This window comes from Coregonus clupeaformis, chromosome 6 (assembly GCF_020615455.1).
Source record: "Coregonus clupeaformis isolate EN_2021a chromosome 6, ASM2061545v1, whole genome shotgun sequence".
Taxonomy (NCBI): Eukaryota; Metazoa; Chordata; class Actinopteri; order Salmoniformes; family Salmonidae; genus Coregonus; species Coregonus clupeaformis.
The window spans coordinates 296,782-307,125 of NC_059197.1; positions in this window are offsets into that span (position 1 = coordinate 296,782).

The following is a 10,344-nucleotide window of genomic DNA, read 5'->3' on the forward strand; positions in this document are numbered from 1 at the left end:
TACTTGCACCAAGTACATATATATTTTAGAAAATAGTGAAGTATATTTCATTTTTGTGCGCAAACATGCCATTTATCATGGTGGTGTCATCCGTACATGGTGCATCTAGGTGTGATTCCAACGATATGCCAATTTATCCAACTAATAAATGTAATGTAATGTAATGTAATCCAATTAATCTATCCTTTCTGTCAGAGATGAGCAACTTTGACGGTGGTGTGGGCCACAAAAAATCTGAACTCATCATGAGGGGCCGCAGTTGCTCGCAATCCCCATGTGGGTATGCAGTTGGTCTGCATACCCACATCAATACCCACACTTCCAGACAGAGCTGGCCCTAGTCTTTTGGGGGCCATAAGTGAAATTATGTTCCGGTAAGAGTGACTAACAAAATCAATGGGGGTGTCATGGCAAAAAGTGTTCTCGATGTCACAATGGGATTCGATAAACGTTTAGCGTTCGTCGTATATCAACCTAATGCATCGAATTTTGGAGATCATTACAGCCTAAATGACGTTATTTTCATCCCCGCTTTGCAAACAAATCTCATTACCGCGACAATTTCGCTGTTTTAAACGAGTTTTGTTTAGCTAATATGATGAAAACATTACTTCTTAGTACTTTTGGGTACCTTGTTAACATTTCAACAACATTGAATACATGTCTTAAACGTTGCTACGTTTCCGAAATAGCAGAGAAAATGTGTGATCTGCTTGACACAATGTTACTTATCTTACAGATCACAAAAGTCAGCTAATTTCCACTGCATTCATATGCAAATACGTTTGATTCATACATTGGCTTGTCTGGCTGGCATGTTTTTATTTTAAGCTGCCCTTCCCTTATCTACACTTAAATAATATTATTTCAGTAGTCCTCTATTATGATTTCTTTTTTTCTATCTCGCATAGCTCATTAGTACACCCTTGTGGTTGAATATATATATATCTATTGTAGGTTCAAGGACACAACAATGAATAATGTTGAACTAACAAATACCATCAAGGGATAACTTACAACCTACAACAATGAACACCTTGTGAAACAGCTTTTTTTTTGGGGGGAGGGGGGGTACACTCACATCGCAATCATAGGCTGAAATACTGGTGTGTGGAATAGAGAGGAGGTGGGTGCTGTGTGGGTGGGAGGTTCTGCCTGTCACTTGTTCTCAACAGGCAGCCAGTCTCAGAAGGGGGACTCAAAGAGGGAGTGCAAAGTCCAGGCACTGCTGCTCTCTTTGTCGTGACTGTTTGCAGTGCTAGTGTTTTTAGTTAATCTGTGTATGTAGTCAAACACAGGTGATGGATTTGTGCAGCATTATAAATGGGAGATATTTACTTTTCAACAGTTTTTTTAAGGCATAGCCTACCTCAAGCTGGTCCCCCTGCGACTCAGAGCACAGAGAATCAAACTGATCAGAACTCACTGGCTCTAGTGGATGGGATACCTCCTGTGTGGCTCAGACAGTCGATGGTCCTAAAGTCATTTGGAGAGGTAAATTGTAGAGGTACATTTTTTATAAGCTCAGCATAACTACCTTTTCTTGCTTTCTCATGTCAACTAAAGTTTAACATACTTTGTCTCATGGGATTCACCTAAGTGTAGGGTGTCAGGGCTTTCAGTGGTAGGACTCCTGTAGCTCAGTTGGTAGAGCATGGCGCTTGCAACGCCAGGGTTGTGGGTTTCATTCCCACGGGGGGCCAGTATGAAAAATGTATGCACTCACTAACTCTAGATAAGAGCGTCTGCTAAATGACTAAAATGTAAATGTCGACCGTCCAACTGCTTCAACTGGAGAAGATAGTTGGCTTCCACCTAGGTAACCCTAGGAAGACAAAGATAAAAATATCAGTGTTAGGGAAACTAAAACTAGCTTCAGGTTATTTTGTGTGCAAATGCAAATAGTTATTATCTGAGATTTTTATATTCTGTCACGCCTGCTCCCGCTCCCCCTCCCTGGCGCTCGAGGGTGCCAGGCTGCCCATCATTACGCACACCTGTCACCATCGTTACGCGCATCTGCGCTCATTGGACTCACCTGGACTCCTTCACTTTGTTGATTGCCCCTTCTATATCTGTCTGTTCCCCAGTTTGATCCCGTGTCTGCATTGATGTTGTTTCGTTTCCCCTGTCCAGACGCTGTCCGTGTTTTGTTCCATGTCTTTTATTAATTAAATCATCACCGTGTACTTGCTTCCAATCTCCCAGCGTCTGTCCAACCGAGATCGTCACAGAATGCAGACACCAATATTGGAAGCATCGAGGAAGTAATTTTTTTTGTTGGGGTTTTTGTTGGGGTTGGTGACGTCGGGTCCGGGTGCCCCGGCCGAAGGAACCGGGGGTGCCTCAGCTGGCTCATCGGGCTTCCACGTCTTAGCTGGCTCGAGAGGTTTCCTTGCCTCGGTTGGCTCGGCAGGCTCCCATCCCATGTCACGCCTCGGCAGGCTCGTCAGTCTTCCACGCCTCGGCCGGCTCATCAGTCTCCCAAGCCTCGGCCGGCCCGTCAGGCTCCCAAGCCTCGGGCCGGCCCGTCAGGCTCGACAGGTTCCCGCTCCTCAGCCGGCTCGTGAGGCTCCCATGCCTCGGCCAACCCGTCAGGCTCGCCCAGGGGGGAGACCGGGTGGTGTCCCTAGAGGCGGGGGTACTGTCACGGACCTGGTCAATGACCTGAAGAGAGCTGGGACCACAGTCTCAAAGAAAACCATTAGTAACACACTACGCCGTCATGGATTAAAGTCCTGCAGCACACGCAAGGTCCCCCTGCTCAAGCCAGCGCATGTCCAGGCCCGTCTGAAGTTTGCCAATGACCATCTGGATGATCCAGAGGAGGAATGGGAGAAGGTCATGTGGTCTTATGAGACAAAAATAGAGCTTTTTGGTCTAAACCACTCGCCGTGTTTGGAGGAAGAAGAAGGATGAGTACAACCCCAAGAACACCATCCCAACCGTGAAGCATGGAGGTGGAAACATCATTCTTTGGGGATGCTTTTCTGCAAAGGGGACAGGACGACTGCACCGTATTGAGGGGAGGATGGATGGGGCCATGTATCGCAAGATCTTGGCCAACAACCTCCTTCACTCAGTAAGAGCATTGAAGATGGGTCGTGGCTGGGTCTTCCAGCATGATAACGACCCGAAACACACAGCCAGGGCAACTGAGTGGCTCCGTAAGAAGCATCTCAAGGTCCTGGGGTTGCCTAGCCAGTCTCCAGACCTGAACCCAATAGAACATCTTTGGAGGGAGATGAAAGTCCGTATTGCCCAGCGACAGCCCCGAAACCTGAAGGATCTGGAGAAGGTCTGTATGGAGGAGTGGGCCAAAATCCCTGCTGCAGTGTGTGCAAACCTGGTCAAGACCTACAGGAAACGTATGATCTCTGTAATTGCAAACAAAGGTTTCTGTACCAAATATTAAGTTCTGCTTTTCTGATGTATCAAATACTTATGTCATGGAATAAAATGCAAATTAATTACTTAAAAATCATACGATGTGATTTTCTGGATTTTTGTTTTAGATTCCGTCTCTCACAGTTGAAGTGTACCTATGATAAAAATTACAGACCTCTACATGCTTTGTATGTAGGAAAACCTGCAAAATCGGCAGTGTATCAAATACTTGTCCTCCCCACTGTACCCCAATGGCCGTGCCACTTGGGGGTACTGTTGTCACAATGAGCCTCACTTGGTTTAGATGGTAAAATGCGTTCCGGTAAGTGGTTGGCACCCAGAGCTGGACCGCACTCATTAAAAATAGACACAGGCGAAAAACGTTATTGTGGAGGTTACCCTACTGACCAGTCATAGTTTGGGCTTGGTGCGACTATCATTTGTTTTTCAACAGGACAATGACCAAACACACCTCCAGGCTGTGTAAGGGCTATTTTACCAAGAAGGAGAGTGATGGAGTGCTGCATCAGATGACCTGGCCTCCACAATCCCCTGACCTCAACCAAATTGAGATGGTTTGGGATGAGTTAGACCGCAGAGTGAAGGAAAAGCAGCAAACAAGTGCTCAGCATATATGGGACTCCTTCAAGACTGTTGGAAAAGCATTCCAGTTGAAGCGAGTTGAGAGAATGCCAAGCGTGTGCAAAGCTGTCATCAAGGCAAAAGGGTGGCTATTTGAAGAATCTCAAATATAAAATATATTTTGATTTGTTTAACACTTGTTTGGTTACTACATGATTCCATATGTGTTATTTCATAGATGTGATGTCTTCACCATTATTCTACAATGTAGAAAATAGTAAAAATAAATAACTATCCTTGAATGAGTAGGTGTTCTAAAACTTTTGACCGGTAGTGTGCGTTGTGCTTCCGTGAAACTGTATAGCCTGCATGAAGCCCGGCCTCTTTACGGGCACAAGGGGCTCTGGCAATGGCTGACCTAGTACCCCGTTTGCCAAACGTGGGGGCATTGTTGTCACAGTAATGTTTTTGCGGAGGGGCGCACTGGTCACTCAGACCTGTGCCAAGGCCCCTCGCTGCTGTGGTTACCCCAGCCAAGTGCTCAGGTGGCTGCTTCTTCATCGGAGGTCCATGCAAACCCCGTTTCCTTCACTTCCTCCAACTCCAGGAACTGAAAATAGGAATGGGGTTGCCATAACGGCAGGGGAAAGCTAGTAAGTTTCAGTCGCCGGAAGTTAAGCATGCTAGCCAACGTTAGCCAGGTAGTTTAGTTCGAAAGTCCATGTAGTACCGTATCACTTCATCAACAAGTCTGAGAATAGAGGCAAGCGGTGCATGACCAAGGCCGACACAGGCGGCAGGGGGAAGTACCTTCAGGTTGGCATATCACTGTTCCTGGTACACGTCAAGGGTCTTGAGAGTCTGGTTGGTCCGTTCATCCAAACCTGGAGGAGGGGGTGGGAAAGTGATAAGATATTGAAATACACTGAACAAAAATATAAATGCAACATGTAAAGTGTTGGTCCCATGTTTCCTGAGCTGAAATAAGATCACAGAAATGTTCAATACACACAAAAGGCTTATTTCTCTAAATGTATTGGGCACAAATTTATTTACATCCCTGTTGAGGAGCATTTTTCCTGTGCCAAGATAATCCATCTATCTGACAGGTGTGGCATATCAAGAAGCTGATTAAACAGCATGATCATCATTACACAGGTGCAACTTGTGCTGGGGACAATAAAAGGCCACTCTAAAATGTGCAGTTTTGTCACACAACACAATGCCACAGATGTCTCAAGTTTTGAGGGAGCGTACAGTTGGCATGCTGACTGCAGGAATATCCACCAGAGCTGTTGCCAGGGAATTTAATGTTAATTTCTCTACCATAAGCCGCCTCCAACATCGTTTTAGAGAATTTGGCAGTATGTCCAACCAGCCTCACCACCGCAGACCAAGTGTATGGCCTTGTGTGGGCGAGCAGTTTGCTGATGTCAACGTTGTGAACATTGTGCCCCATGGTGGCCGTGGGGTTATGGTATAGGCAGGCATAAGCTACGGACAACGAACACAATTGCATTGTAGCGATGGCAATTTGAATGCAAAGAGATACTGTGATGAGATCCTGATGCCTATTGTCATGCCATTCATCTGCCGCCATCACCTCATGTTTCAGCATGATAATGCACAGCCCCATGTCAAAACAATCTGTACACAATTCCTGGAAATGAAAAATGTCCCAGTTTCCGTGAGACTGTATAGTATGCATTCTCACCAGACATGTCAACCATTGAGCATGTTTGGGATGCTCTGGATCAACGTGTATAATAGCGTGTTCCAGTTCCTGCCAATATCCAGCAACTTCGCACAGCCATTGAAGAGGAGTGGGACAACATTCCACAGACCACAATCAACAGCCTGATCAACTCTATGCGAAGGAGATGTCGCGCTGCATGAGGCAAATGGTGGTCACACCAGATACTGACTGGTTTTCTGATCCGCGCCCCTGCTTTTTTTTTTTAAGGTATCTGTGACCAACAGAAGCATATCTGTATTCCCAGTCATTTGAAATCCATAGATTAGGGCCTAATTTATTTATTTTGTTCAGTATAGATTGTTGTAATGCGTCCTTTCATCTGTTCTAATTATTAGCTTTGGTCGAACAAAGAGAAAATGATCTTCTCCATGCTGCAAACCATGTGCATCAAGTACGGAAAATGCGGGCTAGACATCCGGTGGGCATTACTTTTACCCCTGTGCATCATGGACCTTACTTTCCTGACATGCCTCCTGAAAAACAAATGTCAACCAGGAATGCAGTGGATCATGTTGGTTTAGAATCCCAAACAGAATTCTGCTTGTATACGGATATATGTGCAATCTAGTGTGCAATGATATGTGAGTGAAATGAGTTGCCGTCATTACTCTAAACCATATGTGTCAAACTCATTCCATGGAGGGCCAAGTGTCTGCGGGTTGTCGCTCCTCAATGTACTTGATTGATGAATTAAGTTCACTAATTAGTAAGGAACTCCCCACACCTGGTTATCTAGGGCTTAATTGAATGGAAAAACTAAAAACCTTCAGACACTAGGCCCTCCATGGAATGAGTTTGATACCCCTGCTCTAAACAGTATAGCCTTCTAGGGCAGGACTGCCCAACCCTGTTCCTGGAGAGCTACCGTCCTGTAGGTTTTTGCTCCAACTCTAATCTAGCACACCTGATTCTAATCATTAGCAGGTTGATAAGATGAATCAAGTTAGTAACACCTGGGGTTGGAACGAAAAACCTACAGGAGGGTAGCGCTCCAGGAACAGGGTTGGGTAACCCTGTTCTAGGGCATACTACTGGCTGTGTGGTTTATAAAGCTATTGGGATATTAAGACTCTCTATATGAATGGTAACAGCTCTATCAAACAAACATGGCACCTCACCTAGATTTGAGTTAAAGAGAGGAATTAGGCAAGGCTGTCCTATCTCACCGTATCTGTTTTTAATAGTCACCAAACTTCTTACAAATCCTATTAATAATAGTCCTGCATAAGGTATTTCCATAGCTGGTAAATAAATTATTATAAGCCAGCTGGCTGACCATACTACACCTTTTCTGAAAGACGCTAGTCAGATTCCCATGTTGATCAATGTGACTTATCTTTAAGAGGAAGAGTCCTAATAATCAAAACTGAATGGATCTCTTGACTAACTTACACTGCTCTATCTTTATATCTTGACAGTAAAATAAGCAAAGAGATAGACCAGATGCTTTTTAAACTTTCTGTGTAGAAACCATACCCATTACATTAGGAACACTGTTGTAATGAACACTTATGAGTATGGTGGGCTTAATTTTCTGGACTTTCCTTCCTTAACACTTTTAAGATAAATTGGATAAAACAATTCCTAAGAAGACCCACTTCTATGTGGAACTTTATTCCTCATCATGGTTGGTTTGCAATTATTATATTGACACATTTCCAGTGAAACTCTCTGCTTTTCATCGGCAGGTTTTCTTGTCATGGTCCTTCATTTATGAATATAATTTCTCTCCACACAGATATGATATCTGGAATTGTCGGGACATATTGTATACAAATAAATATTGGTTTTTAGAATATTGGTTCCGAAATAATATCCTATTGGTGAGCCAACTTGTAAATGCAGAGGTTCTTTTACTTCATTATGAGGAATTCCTATCACTTTACAAGATCCCTGTAACACCTAAAGATTTTGCAATCATTTTAGATGTCTTTCCCTCAGCCTCAGGTGTTGCTTTATTATCCAGGAACGTGTCAAGACTTGACCCTGAGAACATACCTTCGATTACCTCTGTTTACTCATCAGTAGGAACGATTTGTTTTTCTTTTGGTCCATTCAACAACAACAGAGCTAAATGTGCCTTGTTTCAACAGGATGTTGCATCTATACCTTATGTCATGCCTTATTGGAATCATTTTATTAATAATATCTGTTGGAAAAAAGTTTCTAAGTTGCCTCATATGTACCTATTTTTTTACAAAATTAAGGAAGAGTCTTTTAAAATTATTCATACATATTATCCTGCCAGCCACTTTATGAAGAAGTGTAAAAAAGACAAACTCAAATTGTACCTTTTGTAACGACCACCCAGAAACAGTGTTACATATTTTTTGGCATTGTATTCATGTAAAGAATCAGTAGATTTATAATTGATCATATTTATAAAGATTGTACCCTATTATGGAGAGATGTACTGCTTGGATTCTTTACCTACAGTGGGGAAAAAAAGTATTTAGTCAGCCACCAATTGTGCAAGTTCTCCCACTTAAAAAGATGTGAGAGGCCTGTAATTTTCATCATAGGTACACGTCAACTATGACAGACAAAATGAGAAAACAAAATCCAGAAAATCACATTGTAGGATTTTTAATGAATTTATTTGCAAATTATGGTGGAAAATAAGTATTTGGTCAATAACAAAGGTTTCTCAATACTTTGTTATATACTCTTTGTTGGCAATGACACAGGTCAAACGTTTTCTGCAAGTCTTCACAAGGTTTTCACACACTGTTGCTGGTATTTTGGCCCATTCCTCCATGCAGATCTCCTCTAGAGCAGTGATGTTTTGGGGCTGTCGCTGGGCAACACGGACTTTCAACTCCCTCCAAAGATTTTCTATGGGGTTGAGATCTGGAGACTGGCTAGGCCACTCCAGGACCTTGAAATGCTTCTTACGAAGCCACTCCTTCGTTGCCCGGGCGGTGTGTTTGGGATCATTGTCATGCTGAAAGACCCAGCCACGTTTCATCTTCAATGCCCTTGCTGATGGAAGGAGGTTTTCACTCAAAATCTCACGATACATGACCCCATTCATTCTTTCCTTTACACGGATCAGTCGTCCTGGTCCCTTTGCAGAAAAACAGCCCCAAAGCATGATGTTTCCACGCCTATGCTTCACAGTAGGTATGGTGTTCTTTGGATGCAACTCAGCATTCTTTGTCCTCCAAACACGACGAGTTGAGTTTTTACCAAAAAAGTTCTATTTTGGTTTCATCTGACCATATGACATTCTCCCAATCCTCTTCTGGATCATCCAAATGCACTCTAGCAAACTTCAGACGGGCCTGGACATGTACTGGCTTAAGCAGGGGGGACACGTCTGGCACTGCAGGATTTGAGTCCCTGGCGGCGTAGTGTGTTACTGATGGTAGGCTTTGTTACTTTGGTCCCAGCTCTCTGCAGGTCATTCACTAGGCCCCCCCGTGTGGTTCTGGGATTTTTGCTCACCATTCTTGTGATCATTTTGACCCCACGGGGTGAGATCTTGCGTGGAGCCCCAGATCGAGGGAGATTATCAGTGGTCTTGTATGTCTTCCATTTCCTAATAATTGCTCCCACAGTTGATTTCTTCAAACCAAGCTGCTTACCTATTGCAGATTCAGTCTTCCCAGCCTGGTGCAGGTCTACAATTTTGTTTCTGGTGTCCTTTGACAGCTCTTTGGTCTTGGCCATAGTGGAGTTTGGAGTGTGACTGTTTGAGGTTGTGGAGAGGTGTCTTTTATACTGATAACAAGTTCAAACAGGTGCCATTAATACAGGTAACGAGTGGAGGACAGAGGAGCCTCTTAAAGAAGAAGTTACAGGTCTGTGAGAGCCAGAAATCTTGCTTGTTTGTAGGTGACCAAATACTTATTTTCCACCATAATTTGCAAATAAATTCATTAAAAATCCTACAATGTGATTTTCTGGAGAAAAAAAATCTCAATTTGTCTGTCATAGTTGACGTGTACCTATGATGAAAATTACAGGCCTCTCTCATCTTTTTAAGTGGGAGAACTTGCACAATTGGTGGCTGACTAAATACTTTTTTCCCCACTGTATGATATAAATAATTAAATAATTAATTTCATTATTCTTTTGGCCAAATTTCAAATTCACAAATGTAAATTAACAAACAAAACACCCCTTTTTTCTTACCTTACAAAAGGAAATGGAAAAATATTTTAAGACAATTAAATACTCCTACAAAAAACCTGTTAGAATTATAAATGTTTGTATATCCCTTAAGATCTTTGTGTAATGTGTTATTGTACCCCCTTGCCCACCAGTCCTTGGTATATTATTTATGTATACTTGTGTTCTTCGTGTACCCTTTGTATTGATTTCCTTTAGTATTTTTTTAAATAAACATTGTACAAAAAAAAGGACTGATGACTACTACTAGTATACCCCGTGTTGAGGATCAGTGTGGCAAATGTGTTCTTACCTACCCTTACCACCTGGGGGCCGGATCCTTTTGTCCAGGTGGGAAAGGGCAGTGTGGAGTGCAATAGAGATTGCATCATCTGTGGATCTGTTGGGGCGGTATGCAAATTGGAGTGGGTCTAGGGTTTCTGGGATAATGGTGTTGATGTGAGCCATGACCAGCCTTTCAAAGCACTTCATGACAAGAGGTACAC